Genomic DNA, 18193 nt, shown 5'->3' with positions numbered 1-18193 from the left:
ATTTTTCTTGAACAAACATTCTTACGAATTTTTTTACTTTTTTACAAATTGTAAGATTTTTTAAAAAGTTTTGCGTAAAATAAAATGGATTTTCTAAAAAAATTTTTTATTGGATTTTATCATAAAAATAATTCTAAGATTTTTAGAAACATTTATCTAAAATAAAAAAGATTGTCTATAAAATTATATATTTTTGTTCCAAAAATATATAATTATTTTACACTTCATAGAAATCATTTAAAGAGTTTTTGTTAAAAGAAAAAATATGGGGAATTAATTAATTAATTTATGACAAATTGTTAAAATAAGGATTTTATTTTTTATTAAATGTACAAAAATGCTTAGCACTAAAAATGAACAAAATTTTTTTTAAAAAATACATTTTATTTTTTTCATGATAATTTCAAAATATTAGTTGTTTTGAGAAGTGTAGGTGATGATGTGCTTGCGAATATGGAATCCATTTAAAACTTAAACTAACTTCTACAGCGGTTTGCCCTTCATGCACGCAAAGCCAATGCAGCGCTACGCTCAGAGTAGCCACGCGGCCTCACACCATTGACGCCTGTCGACAAGACCGCCTGGTGGGTCTCATCCACCTGCACAGCCACCGTCCCGCCCGGCTGCCTGCCCAAGATCCCGCCCAGCCAAACAACCCTTCAGCTACCCGCCCACTCAGCCAACCAATAAAGCGGCCAACCCAACGACCACCTACCAACTGAACCAGCCAATCACACAGCCAGCCACCCACCCATCTGCCCGCCCACCCACCTATCCACCCGCCCAATAATCCGCCTACCCACCCACATACAAACTCAACCAACCACCCAAGCATCGAACGTAAAATAGACATTTCCGCAATCTGACTCCTCCGCTGACTACATAGCGCACAAGGCACACCTTCAAACACGTTAATAGCAGCATTTTGTCAGTTCATATGTTCAATGGGACCAGCATCGAATCAGATTCAACGACTAAGCGTATATTTTCAGAGCACTTTTTTTGTTTGCATATTCACCACAAGTACTTGTGCCAGAAAAGGTAAAACGTCCCATATTGTAGCTGTACACTGCGGGCTATAAATGCCCTGTTAGTGTTGGTCATTTCTGCCTTTTCAAATTAGGGTTTAATTTTTTGAGACGACGCTCTATAGAAATATATTTTTGGTGTGGACCAATCAGTTTCAACGTAATGCATATATTTGTTATAAGACCATGTCTTCTTTTTGCGTTTTCACCACAATTACGCGTGCTTAATGCAGACCACATTCGTTTTAAAAGGTTTATTTTTGTTTGTTTAACATCGAACACCTGTTTTATTGCCAGAAAGGGTAAACCTTATTCTTGTTTTCACACTCCCCAGAAGCGTCCCATATTGTAGCTGTACACTGCGGGCTATAAATGCCCTGTTCGTGTTAATAATTTCTGCTGTTTGCGTTTTGGCGTTCTCTTATTTAATACTTTGAGACTAGGGTCTAAAGAATGCTGTTTCAGGTGTTGACCGATCAGTTTCAACACAATGCATATACTATACTTATTTTCGGACCGTGTCTTTTTCTTTGCATGTTCATCACAAGTTCGTGTGCTTAATGCAGACCAGAATGTAAAATAGACATTCACGCAATCTAATATCTGGGCTGACTAAATGTATTAATGTTGAACTTCTTTCGCACCCTACTCAGACAACCACGCTTATCGGAAGTGCGGATTCAGGAAGACATTGAGTGAAACTGGACGATACAGGGAACACTGGGAGACACGGGGATACGTCTGCACCTTCCATTAGCACGATTAGCGACGTAGGGTGCAACAGATGTACAGAATAGACGAGAGATGAGTGGAGTCACTCCCAATGGAAATACCGTTTGATTAATGATATTCATTACAAGTGTAATGATAGTAGAGCCTCCATGCGCTGTGAGTGGACTGATGGCCACGGGAGGTAATGACAGGGGAGTCAGTTGGGAGTGTGAAGGGACTGGTGGCTACGACGGGTAATAACAGGGATATCAATTGTGAGTGCGAAGGGACTGGTGGCCACGGGAGATAATGACAGGGGAGTCAGTTGGGAGTGTGAAGGGACTGGTGGCTACGGGAGGTAATGACAGGGGAGTCAGCTGTGTGTGCGAAGGGACTGGTGGCAACGGGAGGTAATGACAGAAGTATCAGTTGTGAGTGCGAAGGGACTGGTGGCTACGGGAGGTAATGACAGGGGAGTCAGTTGTGAGTGTGAAGGGACTAGTGGCCACGGGAGGTAATAAAAGGGGTATCAGTTGCGAGTGCGAAGGGACTGGTGGCCACGGGAGGTAATGACAGGGGAGTCAGCTGTGAGTATGAAGGGACTGGTGACTACGGGAGGTAATGACTGGGGAGTCAGTTGTGAGTGTGAAGGGACTGGTGGCCACGGGAGGTAATGACAGGGGAGTAAGTTGTGAGCGCGAAGGGACTGGTGGCTACGGGAGGTAATGACAGGGGAGTCAGTTGTGAGTGGGAAGGGACTGGTGGCCACGGGAGGTAATGACAGGGGAGTCAGTTGTGAGTGTGAAGGGACTGGTGGCTACGGGAATGTTTGGGAAGGGGGCGTGATCAGGTGACGGAGGAGGACCGTGGAGTCTGCCGGTTTTTGCGAGCGTCCAGAGTCGGCGAGAAGGTTCGGGAAGGGGGCGTGGCCTCGTGTCGGTATGTAAAAGGGAGACGCACAGGGGACTCTGGGCTGTCGCGGTGGGGGGACTCCGGCTGATGTCACGTGAACGCGTCTTCAATAAAGTGCCATCTCAAGAGACGTGTGTCAAGCCGTCATTACACCAGTATTATACAGACACACACACTTGCAAGTCCTCACTTAAGAAAGCGTGAACGATTCTACATTTCTACCGTGATATATATTTTGCGGAGTTCAACTGACTAAGTTGTGTTTAAGTAATATGGCGACATGAGACCGATTTATAATTTAGAGTTTATTAAGCATTTTTTTGTTTCACATCACACAAGCAAAGCAATTGCAGGGCTGCGCCTTTAACACGTTCAAAACAGCAACAATCATTTAATAGCCACCACCAGCACCACCACAACTACGTTCAAGTCGAATAATTGTGTAAGTCAGTACATTAATACACGCGTAACTCTTATAACTTAGGTTATCAGGAAGTGCGCGATATTCTTACATCGTGATCTCTATTAAACAGTCGTGTCTTGCTGTTTCTACTCAACTGGTTAAATGTCTGTGAAGAGTCTCGAGCAGCGCGCAGCTGCGGTGAGTTCAAGGCAGATGGACTGCTATGTAGGTGAGTGGGTAGGTGAGGAGGTGTGTAGGTGAGTAGGTGTGTAGGTGGGTGAGTAGGTGTGTAGGTGAGTAGGTGGGTAGGTGAGTAGGTGGGTAGGTGAGGAGGTGTGTAGGTGAGTAGGTGTGTAGGTGAGTAGGTGGCTAGGTGAGGAGGTGTGTAGGTGAGTAGGTGTGTAGGTGGGTGAGTAGGTGTGTAGGTGAGTAGGTATGTAGGTGAGTAGGTGGGTAGGTGAGTAGGTGGGTAGGTGAGGAGGTGTGTAGGTGAGTAGGTGGGTAGGTGAGGAGGTGTGTAGGTGAGTAGGTGGCTAGGTGAGGAGGTGTGTAGTTGAGTACGTGAGTGAGAAGGTGAGTGGGTGGGTGAGTAGGTGAGTGGCTGGGTTAGTAGGTGAGCGAGTGGGTGAGTAGGTGAGTGGCTGGGTGAGTAGGTGAGCGAGTGGGTGAGTAGGTGAGTACGTGAGTGGGTGAGTAGGTGGGTACGTGAGTAGGCGAGTAGGTGAGTGAGAAGGTGAGTGGGTGTGTAGGTGGGTGAGTAGGGTGTGCACCTTGAGGCCACTTCACGTGGCCTCAAGGTGCACATGGCCTGGCACAAGCGTCGTGGTGACGTGATCGTCACTTAGTGGCGAATGGCGGTTGTTATTGTTGAGTAGGTGTGTAGGTGAGTGAGAAGGTGAGTGGGTGGGTGAGCGAGTGGGTGAGTAGGTGGGTACGTAAGTAGGTGTGTTGTTGATTAGGTGAGTGAGAAGGTGAGTGGGTGGGTGAGTAGGTGAGTGGCTGGGTGAGTAGGTGAACGAGTGGGTGAGTAGGAGAGTACGTGAGTGGGTGTGTAGGTGAGTGGGTGAGTAGGCGAGTTCCAGGCCGATGCACCGCTGACCACGAAGCTCCACATCTCAAACTCGTGGTGTCGGGGTGGAGGGGGTCCCTCGTCATCCTCAGGCGCTCGCCCCTGCCCGGCGGAGCGCAGAGCGGTCCCCACGAGACTCCGCCAGGGGGCCCTCCAACCCCACCGAGCGCGGTCCCGAGACCTCCGTGGTGATATCTTGATTTGAAGCTTTCGTGACTGCAGGAATCCATACTCTATGGTTCTTTCGGTAAAGCCACGTAGGTATAAAAATAAAATAAATCACGACGTTTCGGGCGCGACACAAGCGGACTCCGTGGTGATGTTTGACGTCGGCTTCAACGTTCCCCGAACGTCCTCGTTCCTCCACGGACTCGGCTCCAATGCCGCCGTAGCTGACGACGACGACGACGATGATGTCCGTGCGTGCTGGGGCTCTGGGTGGCGATCGTCAAGGGGAGTCCATCACCGGGCGCCGTGGCTCCCAAAGAGGCGGCCGCCCCACGACGCCCTCGGCTGCTCGCTCCCAGTTCGCCCCCCCGCAGCTTGCAGCCGAGGTGGGGGGAGCGGCGGGGGTGGTGAATGGATTCGCCCACAACGTCAACGTCGATGTCCCGCCTTGCTCTTTGCACTTCGTTCTCGTCGTGAGGCTGCACCCCCCCCCCCCCCCCCGCGGCGGTCTCTGTTTGGTTTTGCCCAACTTCACGTGCAGGTCAAACGAGAGAGGAGAGAGGGAGCGAGCCCAGAGAGCTTCCCATGTCGCGCGATCTTCAGTGCCAAAGGGAGTCTGTAGCAGCAGCAGCAGCAGGACCCCTCGTGGTCCAGGTGAGTTGCTGTACCTGAATCGACCACCAGATCGAAGTGTTACACCCCCCCCTCCCCCAGGTAGACCCCAGGGTTGCCCGGTCGTAACGTTGTTGTCGTATGCCTCGTAGATGCCGAGCCAGGTGTGGGGTGGCAGCCGCTTCGTTTGTCCACAGAGCTGCTGATGATGATGGGGGTGGTGGTCGACACGTCCCGCCGCTGATCAACGCCCGCAGGGTGGGTTGCTGTTGGGGGTCAAACGTTGGAGGCAGCACGCCGACTCTGCCCGCCGCGAGAGCTGTTGGCTGCCCGGGGGTGGAAGGGGGAAGCCAGAAAGGCGATCGGTCGGAGTGGCCGACGGGGCAACAGCTTCTCAGTGTCTTTGGAGTCGGTTTTGGTCGAAATGGGGTTTTGTTGTTGTTGTTGTTGTTGTTGCGTGACCGGTAAACCGGTTATAACCGGTTTGTTACGCAAGTATGAATGTGTAAGAAATACAGGCTCGACCACTTCTTGTGTTTTGAACAAAAAGACAACTGGACATCGCAGTGGCGTAACGGGTAAAGTGACGACGGACTTTGACGTCCAGAAGTCGCCGTTTACAATCGTCAGCACGGGGGGGTGGGGGGGGAGCTGCAACCTTGAACCTTCGAACAATCGGTGCCATCGTTTTCGTGCCAATTGTCGGTGCGATAATTCGCATAAGATTGAATTTATATATCTTTATACGTCCACAGTAGAGGGGGTTCTTTTGACTTGGATCGCGTAAATATATAAATGTGTCGTTCAACCCGCCACTACCCCGACACGGCCAATTGGTAAGGTTTGACACGGAAACTGAACGTGCCAAGTCGTTACGAGTACAGCACAGCGGTGTGTTGGAGAGGAAATTCACAATATTGACATTATATAATTATCCCGTCACGATACTTCAATCGCTCATCACTTCCCTCGGGAAGCACGGACAAATATGAGATGAGAAGAGCATTGTAGCGGTCCTCAAGGTAGAAGACAAAGAGTGATGCTCCGATAGAATCAGCCCAAGGAATCGGGAGATGTTAGAGGAGAGAGCGATTTTTTAAAATGAGACATTGAAGATTTTTTATTTTGTATAGGATTCACGAAATAGGTGAAGTTCTTGACGAAATCTCAACTGACGACCTCAGTTATATATTGTGTATTAATTTTGTTACGTACATTTATGCGTGAATTTTACGTAGAGATTCATATAAATGTCACATCCATGAAACAAATATTTCGTAATTTAAAAATGTATATACATTTTATAAATGTGTATACATTTTAAATGTCTTTTATTTAATTACAAGTTGTTTCGAGATGTGGTGGCTGGTGGTGTGCTTGCGAACAACCAAATCCATTTAAAACTTAAACTAACTTCTACAGCGGTTTGCCCTTCATGCACGCAAAGCCAATGCAGCGCTAAGCACAGAGTAGCCACGTGGCCTCACACCATCGACGCCTGTCGATAAGACCGCCTGGTGGGTCTCATCCACCTGCCCAGCCACCGTCCCGCAAGGCTGCCTGCCCAGGATCCCGCCCAGCCAAACAACCCCTCAGCTACCCGCCCACCCAGCCAACCAATAAAGCGGCCAACCCAACCACCACCTACCAACTGAGCCAGCCAATCACAGAGCCAGCCACCCACCCATCTGCTCGCCCACCCACCTATCCACCCGCCCAACAATCCGCCTACCCACCCACATACAAACTCAACCAACCACCCAAGCATCGAACGTAAAATAGACATTTCCGCAATCTGACTCCTCCGCTGACTACATAGCCCACGAGGCACACGTTTAAACACGTTAATAGCAGCATTTTGTCAGTCCACAGTTTCAATGGGACCAGCATCTCTCTTCTCTTCGTGCGTATGGCAGCAGCAGCGGCGTGTTCATTGATATTTTGCACGAGAACCTCGACGCCCCCTTGTGGCCAACAAACCTCACAATTTTTCTTGAACAAACATTTTTACGAATTTTTGTTTACTAATTCTATGATTTAAAAAAAAGTTCGACGTAAAATTAAATCGATTATTTAAAAATGTTTCTTTAATGTTTTTGTCATAAAATGTAATTTGACAGATTTTTAGAAATATTTATCTAAAATAAAAAAAATATATATACATTTTTTTCTATTTTATTTGTTACAAAAAGATATAAATATTTTACACTCGATAGAAAACATTTACATATATTTTTTGTAAAAAGATCAAAATAAAAAATTGAAATTAATTATTTTATAACAAAACATAAAATGTAAAAAATAAGGATTTTTTTTAATAAAATGTAAAAAAAATGCTTAGCACTAAAAATAAACGAAAACATCTTTTTTAAAATACATTTTATTTTTTCGTAATAATTTCAAATTATTAGTTGTTTTGAGAAGTGTAGATGATGATGTGCTTGCGAATATGGAATCCATTTCAAACTTAAAATAGCTTCTACGGCGGTCTTCTCTTCGTGTACGCAAACCAAATACAGCGCTCCGCACAGAGTAGCCACGCGGCCTCACACCATCGACGCCTGTCGACAAGACCGCCTGGTGGGTCTCATCCACCTGCCCAGCCACCGTCCCGCCCGGCTGCCTGCCCAGGATCCCGCCCAGCCAAACAACCCTCCAGCTACTCGCCCACCCAGCTAACCAATAAAGCGGCCAACCCAACCACCACCTACCAAGTGAACCAGCCAATCACAGAGCCAGCCACCCACCCATCTGACCGCCCACCCACCTATCCACCCACCTATCCACCCACCTATCCACCCACCTATCCACCCACCTATCCACCCGCCCAATAATCCGCCTACCCACCCACATACCAACTCAACCAACCACCCAAGCATCGAACGTAAAATAGACATTTCCGCAATCTGACTCCTCCGCTGACTACATAGCCCACGAGGCACACCTTTAAACACGTTAATAGCAGCATTTTGTCAGTCCACAGGTTCAATGGGACCAGCATCTCTCTTCTCTTCGTGCGTGTGGCAGCTGCAGCAGCGCCGTGTTCATTGATATTTTGAACGAGAACCTCGAAACCCGCTTGTAGCCAACAAACCTCACAATATTTCTTGAACAAACATTTTTACGAATATTTTTTTTTACAAATTGTAAGATTTGAAAAAAGTTTTGCGTAAAATGAAATGGATTACGAAAAAAAAGACTTTAATTAGATTTTTGTCGTTAAGATAATTCTAAGATTTTTAGAAACATTTATCTAAAATAAAAAAAAAATGTCTTAAATTTGTTTATTTTTTTTGTTCCAAAAAGATATAAATATTTTACCCTCGATAGAAAACATTTAAAGATTTTTTGTTAAAAGAAAGAATATGCGGAATTAATTAATTATTAAATGACAAAATACAAAAAAGAAGGATTTTTTTAATGAAATGTAAAAAAAATGCTTAGCACTAAAAATAAACAAAATTTTTTTTAATACATTTTTTTTTTTTCAGAATAATTTCAAATTATTAGTTGTTTTGAGAAGTGTAAGTGATGATATGCTTGCGAATATGGTATCCATTTCAAACTTAAACTAACTTCTACAGCGGTTTGCCCTTCATGCACGCAAAGCCAATGCAGCGCTGCGCACAGAGTAGCCCCGCGGCCTCACACCATCGACGCCTGTCGACAAGACCGCCTGGTGGGTCTCATCCACCTGCCCAGCCAACGTCCCGCCCGGCTGCCTGCCCAGGATCCCGCCCAGCCAAACAACCCCTCAGCTACCCGTCCACCCAGCCAACCAATAAAGCGGCCAACCCAACCACCACCTACCAACTGAACTAGCCAATCACAGAGCCAGCCACCCACCCATCTGCCCGCCCACCCACCTATCCACCCGCCCAACAATCCGCCTATCCACCCACATACAAACTCAACCAACCACCCAAGCGTCGAACGTAAAATAGACATTTCCGCAATCTGACTCCTCCGCTGACTACATAGCCCACAAGGCACACGTTTAAACACGTTAATAGCAGCATTTTGTCAGTCCACAGGTTCAATGGGACCAGCATCTCTCTTCTCTTCCTGCTTCTGGCAGCTGCAGCAGCGCCGTGTTCATTGATATTTTGAACGAGAACCTTGAAACCCGCTTGTAGCCAACAAACCTCACAATATTTCTTGAACAAACATTTTTACGATTTTTTTTTTTACAAATTGTAAGATTTATAAAAAAAAGTTTTGCGTAAAATAAAATGGATTAACTAAAAATAATTTTAATTGGATTTTTGTCGTAAAAATAATTCTACGTTTTTTAGAAACATTTATCTAAAATAAAAAAAACATTGTCTTAAAAAATTATATATTTTTTGTTACAAAAAGATATAAATATTTTACACTCGATAGAAAACATTTAAATATTTTTTGCTTAAAGATAAAATGTGGGGAAATAATTAATTATTTAATGACAAAATATAAAAATAAGGATCTTTTTTAATAAAATGTAAAAAAAAATGCTTAACACTTAAAATAAACAAGAACGTTTTTTTAAAATAAATTTCATTTTTTTCATAATAATTTCAAATTATTAGTTGTTTTGAGAAGTGTAGGTGATGATGTGCTTGCGAATATGGAATCCATTTGAAACTTAAAATAACTTCTAAGTCGGTTTTCTCTTCGTGTACGCAAACCAAATGCAGCGCTCCGCACAGAGTAGCCACGCGGCCTCACACCATTGACGCCTGTCGACAAGACCGCCTGGTGGGTCTCATCCACCTGCCCAGCCAACGTCCCGCCCGACTGCCTGCCCAGGATCCCGCCCGGCCAAACGACCCTTCAGCTACCCGCCCACCCAGCCAACCAATAAAGCGGCCAACGAATAAAGCGGCCAACCCACCCACCACCATCTACCAACTGCACCAGCGACTCACCAAGCCAGCCACCCACCCATCTGCCCTCCCACCCACCTATCCACCCACCTATCCACCCGCCCAACCACCCGCCCAACCACCCGCCCATCCACCCGCCCAACCACCCGCCCATCCACCCGCCCAACAAGCCGCCTACCCACCCATACACAAACTCAACCAGCCACCCAAGCATCGAAAGTAAAATAGACATTTCCGCAATCTCATTCATCCGCTGACTACAGAGCGCACAAGGCACACCTTCAAACACGTTAATAGTCGCATTTTGTCAGTTCACATGTTCAATGGGACCAGCATCGAATCAGATTCAACGACAATGCGTATATTTTCAGAGCACTTTTTTGTTTGCATGTTCACCACAAGGAAGTGTGCCAGAAAAGGTAAAACGTCCCATATTGTAGCTGTACACTGCGGGCTATAAATGCCCTGTTAGTGTTGGTCATTTCTGTCCTTTCTATTTTGGCCATTTTCGGTCTAATATTTTGAGACGACGCTCTATAGAAAGATATTTTTGGTGTGGACCAATCAGTTTCAACGTAATGCATATATTTGTTATCAGACCATCTCTTTTTTCTTTGCATTTTCACCACAATTACGCGTGCTTAATGAAGACCAGAATCGTTTAAAAAGGTTTATTTGTGGTTGTTTAACATCTGAACACCTGGTTTATTGCCAGAAAGGGTAAACCTTATTGTTGTTTTCACACTCCCCAGAAGCGTCCCATATTGTAGCTGTACACTGCGGGCTATAAATGCCCTGTTCGTGTTAATAATTTCTGCTGTTTGCGTTTTGGCGTTCTCTTATTTAATACTTTGAGACTAGGGTCTAAAGAAAGCTGTTTCAGGTGTGGACCGATCAGTTTCAACACAATGCATATACTATATTTATTATCGGACCGTGTCTTTTCTTTGCATGTTCATCACAAGTTCGTGTGCTCAATGCAGACCAGAATGTAAAATAGATATTTACGCGATCTAATATCTGGGCTGACAATGTATTAATGTTGAACTTCATTCGCACCCTACTCAGACAACCGCGCTTATCGGAGGTGCGGATACAGGAAGACATTGAGTGAAACTGGACGATACAGGGGACACTGGGAGACACGGGGATACGTCTGCACCTCCCATTAGCACGATTAGCGACGTAGGGTGCAACAGATGTACAGAATAGACGAGAGATGAGTGGAGTCCCTCCCAATGGAAATACCGTTTGATTCATGATATTCATTACAAGTGTAATGACAGTAGAGCCTCCATGCGCTTTGAGTGGACTGATGGCTACGGGAGGTAATGACCGGGGTATCAGTTGTGAGCGCGAAGGGACTGGTGGCTACGGGAGGTAATGACAGCGGGAGTCAGCTGTGAGTATGAAGGGACTGGTGGCCACGGGAGGTAATAAAAGGGGTATCAGTTGTGAGTGCGAAGGGACTGGTGGCCACGGAAGGAAATGACAAGGGAGTCAGCTGTGAGTATGAAGGGACTGGTGTCTACGGGAGGTAATGACAGGGGAGTCAGTTGTGAGTTTGAAGGGACTGTTGGCCACGGGAGGTAATGACAGAAGTATCAGTTGTGAGTGCGAAGTGAATGGTGACTACGGTAGGTAATGACAGTGGAGTCAGTTGTGATCACGAAGGGACTGGTGGCTACGGGAGGTAATGACAGGGGAGTCAGTTGTGAGTGTGAAGAGACTGGTGGCTACGGGAATGTTCGAGAAGAGGGCTTGGCCTCGTGTCGGTATATAAAAGGGAGTCGCACAGGGGATTCGGGGCTGTCGCGGTGGGGGACTCCGGCTGATGTCACGTGAACGCGTCTTCAATAAAGTGCCATCTCAAGAGACGTGTGTCAAGCCGTCATGACACCAGTATTATACAGACACACACACTTGCAAGTCCTCACTTAAGAAAACGTGACGATTATTATACGTTTCTACCGTGATATGTTTGCCGAGTACAATGACTAAGTTGTGTTTAAGTAATATTGCGACATGAGACCGATTTATAATTTAGAGTTTATTAAGCATTTTATTGTTTCACATCACACAAGCAAAGCAATTGCAGGGCTGCGCCTTTAACACGTTCAGAACAGCAATAATAATTTAATAGCCACCACCAGCACCACCACAACTACGTTCAAGTCGAATAATTGTGTAAGTCAGTACATTAATACACGCGTAACTCTTATAACTTAGGTTATCAGGAAGTGCGCGAAATTCTTACATCGTGATCTCTATTAAACAGTCGTGTCTTGCTGTTTCTACTCAACTGGTGAAATGTCTGTGAAGAGTCTCGAGCATCGCGCAGCTGCGGTGAGTTCAAGGCAGATGGACGGCTCAGTAGGTGAGTGGGTAGGTGAGTAGGTGAGGAGGTGTGTAGGTGAGGAGGTGTGTAGGTGAGGAGGTGTGTAGGTGAGGAGGTGTGTAGGTGAGGAGGTGTGTAGGTAGGTGTGTAGGTGAGTAGGTGTGTAGGTGAGTAGGTGGGTGAGTAGGTGTGTAGGTGAGTAAGTGTGTAGGTGAGTAGGTGTGTAGGTGAGTAGGTGTGTAGGTGGGTGAGTAGGTGTGTAGGTGAGTAAGTGTGTAGGTGTGTAGGTGAGTAGGTGTGTAGGTGAGTGAGAAGGTGAGTGAGTGTGTAGGTGGGTGAGTAGGTGTGTCCACCTTGAGGCCACTTCACGTGGCCTCAAGGTGCACATGGCCTGGCACAAAGGTCGTGGTGATGTCACAGCCACTTAGTGGCGAATGGCGGTTGTTGTTGTTGAGTAGGTGTGTAGGTGAGTAGGTGTGTAGGTGAGTAGGTGAGTGAGAAGGTGAGTGGGTGTGTGAGTAGGTGAGTGGCTGGGTGAGTAGGTGGGTACGTGAGTAGGTGTGTAGGTGAGTGGGTGAGTAGGCGAGTTCCAGGCTGATGCACCGCTGACCGCGAAGCTCCACATCTCAAACTCGTCTTGTCGGGGTGGAGGGGGTCCCTCGTCATCCTCAGCCGCTCGCCCCTGCCCCGGCGGAGCGCAGAGCGGTCCCCACGAGACTCCGCCAGGGGGCCCTCCAACCCCACCGAGCGCGGTCCCGAGACCTCCCTTGTGATATCTTAATTTGAAGCTTTCGTGACTGCAGGAATCCATTCTCTTTGGTTCTTTCGGTAAAGCCACGTAGGTACAAAAATAAAATAAATCACGACGTTTCGGGCGCAACACAAGCGCACTCCATGGTGATGTTTGACGTTGGCTTCAACGTTCCCCGAACGTCCTCGTTCCTCCACGGACTCGGCTCCAATGCCGCCGTAGCTGACGACGACGACGACGATGATGTCCGTGCGTGCTGGGGCTCTGGGTGGCGATCGTCAAGGGGAGTCCATCACCGGGCGCCGTGGCTCCCAAAGAGGCGGCCGCCCCACGATGCCCTCGGCTGCTCGCTCCCAGTTCGCCCCCCGCAGCTTGCAGCCGAGGTGGGGGGAGCGGCGGGGGTGGTGAATGGATTCGCCCACAACGTCAACGTCGATGTCTCGCCTTGCTCTTTGCACTTCGTTCTCGTCGTGAGGCTGCACACCCCCCCCACCACTCCCCCGCGGCGGTCTCTGTTTGGTTTTGCCCAACTTCACGTGCAGGTCAAACGAGAGAGGAGAGAGGGAGCGAGCCCAGAGAGCTTCCCATGTCGCGCGATCTTCAGTGCCAAAGGGAGTCTGTAGCTGCAGCAGGACCCCTCGTGGTCCAGGTGAGTTGCTGTACCTGAATCGACCACCAGATGGAAGTGTTACACCCCCCCCAGGTAGACCCCAGGGTTGCCCGGTCGTAACGTTGTTGTCGTATGCCTCGTAGATGCCGAGCCAGGTGTGGGGTGGCAGCCGCTTCGTTTGTCCACAGAGCTGCTGATGATGATGGGGGAGGGGGTGGTGGTCGACACGGCCCGCCGCTGATCAACGCCCGCAGGGTGGGTTGCTGTTGGGGGTCAAACGTTGGAGGCAGCACGCCGACTCTGCCCGCCGCGAGAGCTGTTGGCTGCCCGGGGGTGGAAGGGGGAAGCCAGAAAGGCGATCGGTCGGAGTGGCCGACGGGGCAACAGCTTCTCAGTGTCTTTGGAGTCGGTTTTGGTCGAAATGGGGTTTTGTTGTTGTTGTTGTTGCGTGACCGGTAAACCGGTTATAACCGGTTTGTTACGCAAGTATGAATGTGTAAGAAATACAGGCTCGACCACTTCTTGTGTTTTGAATAAAAAGACAACTGGACATCGCAGTGGCGTAACGGGTAAAGTGACGACGGACTTGGACGTCCAGAAGTCGCCGTTTACAATCGTCAGCACGGGGGGGTGGGGGGGGGAGCTGCAACCTTGAACCTTCGAACAATCGGTGCCATCGTTTTCGTGACAATTGTCGGTGCGATAATTCGCGTAAGATTGAATTTATATATCTTTATACGTCCACAGTAGAGGGGGTTCTTTTGGCTTGGATCGCGTAAATATATAAATGTGTCGTTCAACCCGCCACTACCCCGACACGGCCAATTGGTAAGGTTTGACACGGAAACTGAACGTGCCAATTCGTTACGAGTACAGCACAGCGGTGTGTTGGAGAGGAAATCCACAAGATTGACATTATATAATTATCCCGTCACGATACTTCAATCGCTCATAACTTCCCTCGGGAAGCACGGACAAATATCAGATGAGAAGAGCGTTGTAGCGGTCCTCAAGGCAGACGACAAGAGAGTGATGTTCCGATAGAATCGGCCCAAGGAATCGGGAGATGTTAGAGGAGAGAGCGATTTTTTTTAAATGAGATAATTAAGATTTTTATTTTGTTTTGGATTCACGAAATAGGTGAAGTTCTTGACGAAATCTCATCTGACGACCTCAGTTATATATTGTGTATTAATTTTGTTACGTACATTTATGCGTGAATTTTACGTAGAGATTCATATAAATGTCACATCCATGAAACAAATATTTCGTAATTTAAAACTGTATATACATTTTATAAATGTGTATACATTTTAAATATGTCTTTTATTTAATTACAAGTTGTTTCGAGATGTGGTGCCTGGTGGTGTGCTTGTGAACAACCAAATCCATTTAAAACTTAAACTAACTTCTACAGCGGTTTGCCCTTCATGCACGCAAAGCCAATGCAGCGCTGCGCACAGAGTAGCCACGCGGCCTCACACCATCGACGCCTGTCGACAAGACCGCCTGGTGGGTCTCATCCACCTGCCCAGCCACAGTCCCGCCCGGCTGCCTGCCCAGGATCCCGCCCAGCCAAACAACCCCTCAGCTACCCGCCCACCCAGCCAACCAATAAAGCGGCGAACCCAACCACCACCTACCAACTGAGCCAGCCAATCACAGAGCCAGCCACCCACCCATCTGCCCGCCCACCCACCTATCCACTTGCCCAACAATCCGCCTATCCACCCACATACCAACTCAACCAACCACCCAAGCATCGAACGTAAAATAGACATTTCCGCAATCTGACTCCTCCGCTGACTACATAGCCCACGAGGCACACGTTTAACGACGTTAATAGCAGCATTTTGTTAGTCCACAGGTTCAATGGGACCAGCATCTCTCTTCTCTTCGTGCGTGTGGCAGCAGCAGCGGCGTGTTCATTGATAATTTGAATGAGAACCTCGAAGCCCCCTTGTGGCCAACAAACCTCACAATTTTTCTTGAACGAACATTTCTACGAATTTTTTTTACTTTTTTACAAATTGTAAGATTTTAAAAAAAGTTTTGCGTAAAATAAAATGGATTTTCTAAAAAATTTTTTTTTTGGGATTTTATCATAAAAATAATTCTAAGATTTTTAGAAACATTTATCTAAAATAAAAAAGATTATCTAAAAAATTATATTATTTTACACTTGATAGAAATCATTTAAAGAGTTTTTGTTAAAAGAAAAAAGTATGAATTAATTAATTATTTCATGACAAAATATTAAAAATAAGGATTTTATTTTTTGTAAAATATAATAAAATGCTTAGCACTAAAAATGAACAAAACATTTTTAAAAAATACATTTTATTTTTACATAATTTCAAAATATTAGTTGTTTTGAGAAGTGTAGATGATGATGTGCTTGCGAACATGGAATCCATTTAAAACTTAAAATAACTTCTACAGCGGTTTGCCCTTCATGCACGCAAAGCCAATGCAGCGCTGCGCACAGAGTAGCCACGCGGCCTCACACCATCGACGCCTGTCGACAAGACCGACTGGTGGGTCTCATCCACCTGCCCAGCCACCGTCCCGCCCGGCTGCCTGCCCAGGATCCCGCCCAGCCAAACAACCCTCCAGCTACTCGCCCACCCAGCCAACCAATAAAGCGGCCAACCCAACCACCTACCAACTGAGCCAGCCAATCACAGAGCCAGCCACCCACCCATCTGCCCGCCCACCCACCTATCCACCCGCCCAACAATCCGCCTACCCACCCACATACCAACTCAACCAGCCACCCAAGCATCGAACGTAAAATAGACATTTCCGCAATCTGACTCCTTCGCTGACTACATAGCCCACGAGGCACACGTTTAAACACGTTAATAGCAGCATTTTGTCAGTCCACAGGTTCAATGGGACCAGCATCTCTCTTCTCTTCGTGCGTGTGGCAGCTGCAGCAGCGGCGTGTTCATTGATATTTTGAATGAGAACCTCGAAGCCCCCTTGTGGCCAACAAACCTCACAATTTTTCTTGAACAAACATTCTTACGATTTTTTTTACTTTTTTACAAATTGTAAGATTTTTTAAAAAGTTTTGCGTAAAATAAAATGGATTTTCTAAAAAAATTTTTTATTGGATTTTATCATAAAAATAATTCTAAGATTTTTAGAAACATTTATCTAAAATAAAAAAGATTGTCTATAAAATTATATATTTTTGTTCCAAAAATATATAATTATTTTACACTTGATAGAAATCATTTAAAGAGTTTTTGTTAAAAGATAAAATATGGGGAATTAATTAATTAATTTATGACAAATTGTTAAAATAAGGATTTTATTTTTTATAAAATGTAAAAAAATGCTTAGCACTAAAAATGAACAAATTTTTTTTAAAAAAATACATTTTATTTTTTTCATGATAATTTCAAAATATTAGTTGTTTTGAGAAGTGTAGGTGATGATGTGCTTGCGAATATGGAATCCATTTAAAACTTAAACTAACTTCTACAGCGGTTTGCCCTTCATGCACGCAAAGCCAATGCAGCGCTCCGCACAGAGTAGCCACGCGGCCTCACACCATCGACGCCTGTCGACAAGACCGCCTGGTGGGTCTCATCCACCTGCACAGCCACCGTCCCGCCCGGCTGCCTGCCCAAGATCCCGCCCAGCCAAACAACCCTTCAGCTACCCGCCCACTCAGCCAACCAATAAAGCGGCCAACCCAACGACCACCTAACAACTGAACCAGCCAATCACACAGCCAGCCACCCACCCATCTGCCCGCCCACCCACCTATCCACCCGCCCAATAATCCGCCTACCCACCCACATACAAACTCAACCAACCACCCAAGCATCGAACGTAAAATAGACATTTCCGCAATCTGACTCCTCCGCTGACTACATAGCGCACAAGGCACACCTTCAAACACGTTAATAGCAGCATTTTGTCAGTTCATATGTTCAATGGGACCAGCATCGAATCAGATTCAACGACTAAGCGTATATTTTCAGAGCACTTTTTTTGTTTGCATATTCACCACAAGTACTTGTGCCAGAAAAGGTAAAACGTCCCATATTGTAGCTGTACACTGCGGGCTATAAATGCCCTGTTAGTGTTGGTCATTTCTGCCTTTTCAAATTAGGGTTTAATTTTTTGAGACGACGCTCTATAGAAAGATATTTTTGGTGTGGACCAATCAGTTTCAACGTAATGCATATATTTGTTATAAGACCATGTCTTCTTTTTGCGTTTTCACCACAATTACGCGTGCTTAATGCAGACCACATTCGTTTTAAAAGGTTTATTTTTGTTTGTTTAACATCGAACACCTGTTTTATTGCCAGAAAGGGTAAACCTTATTCTTGTTTTCACACTCCCCAGAAGCGTCCCATATTGTAGCTGTACACTGCGGGCTATAAATGCCCTGTTCGTGTTAATAATTTCTGCTGTTTGCGTTTTGGCGTTCTCTTATTTAATACTTTGAGACTAGGGTCTAAAGAATGCTGTTTCAGGTGTTGACCGATCAGTTTCAACACAATGCATATACTATACTTATTTTCGGACCGTGTCTTTTTCTTTGCATGTTCATCACAAGTTCGTGTGCTTAATGCAGACCAGAATGTAAAATAGACATTCACGCAATCTAATATCTGGGCTGACTAAATGTATTAATGTTGAACTTCTTTCGCACCCTACTCAGACAACCACGCTTATCGGAGGTGCGGATTCAGGAAGACAT

Source organism: Petromyzon marinus, chromosome 44, assembly GCF_048934315.1.
Source record: "Petromyzon marinus isolate PM22_M1 ecotype Great Lakes invasive population chromosome 44, UKy_Petmar_22M1.pri1.0, whole genome shotgun sequence".
Lineage (NCBI taxonomy): Eukaryota > Metazoa > Chordata > Hyperoartia > Petromyzontiformes > Petromyzontidae > Petromyzon > Petromyzon marinus.
The sequence above is the reverse complement of the archived record's forward strand: the minus strand, read 5'-3'. Positions refer to the sequence as shown.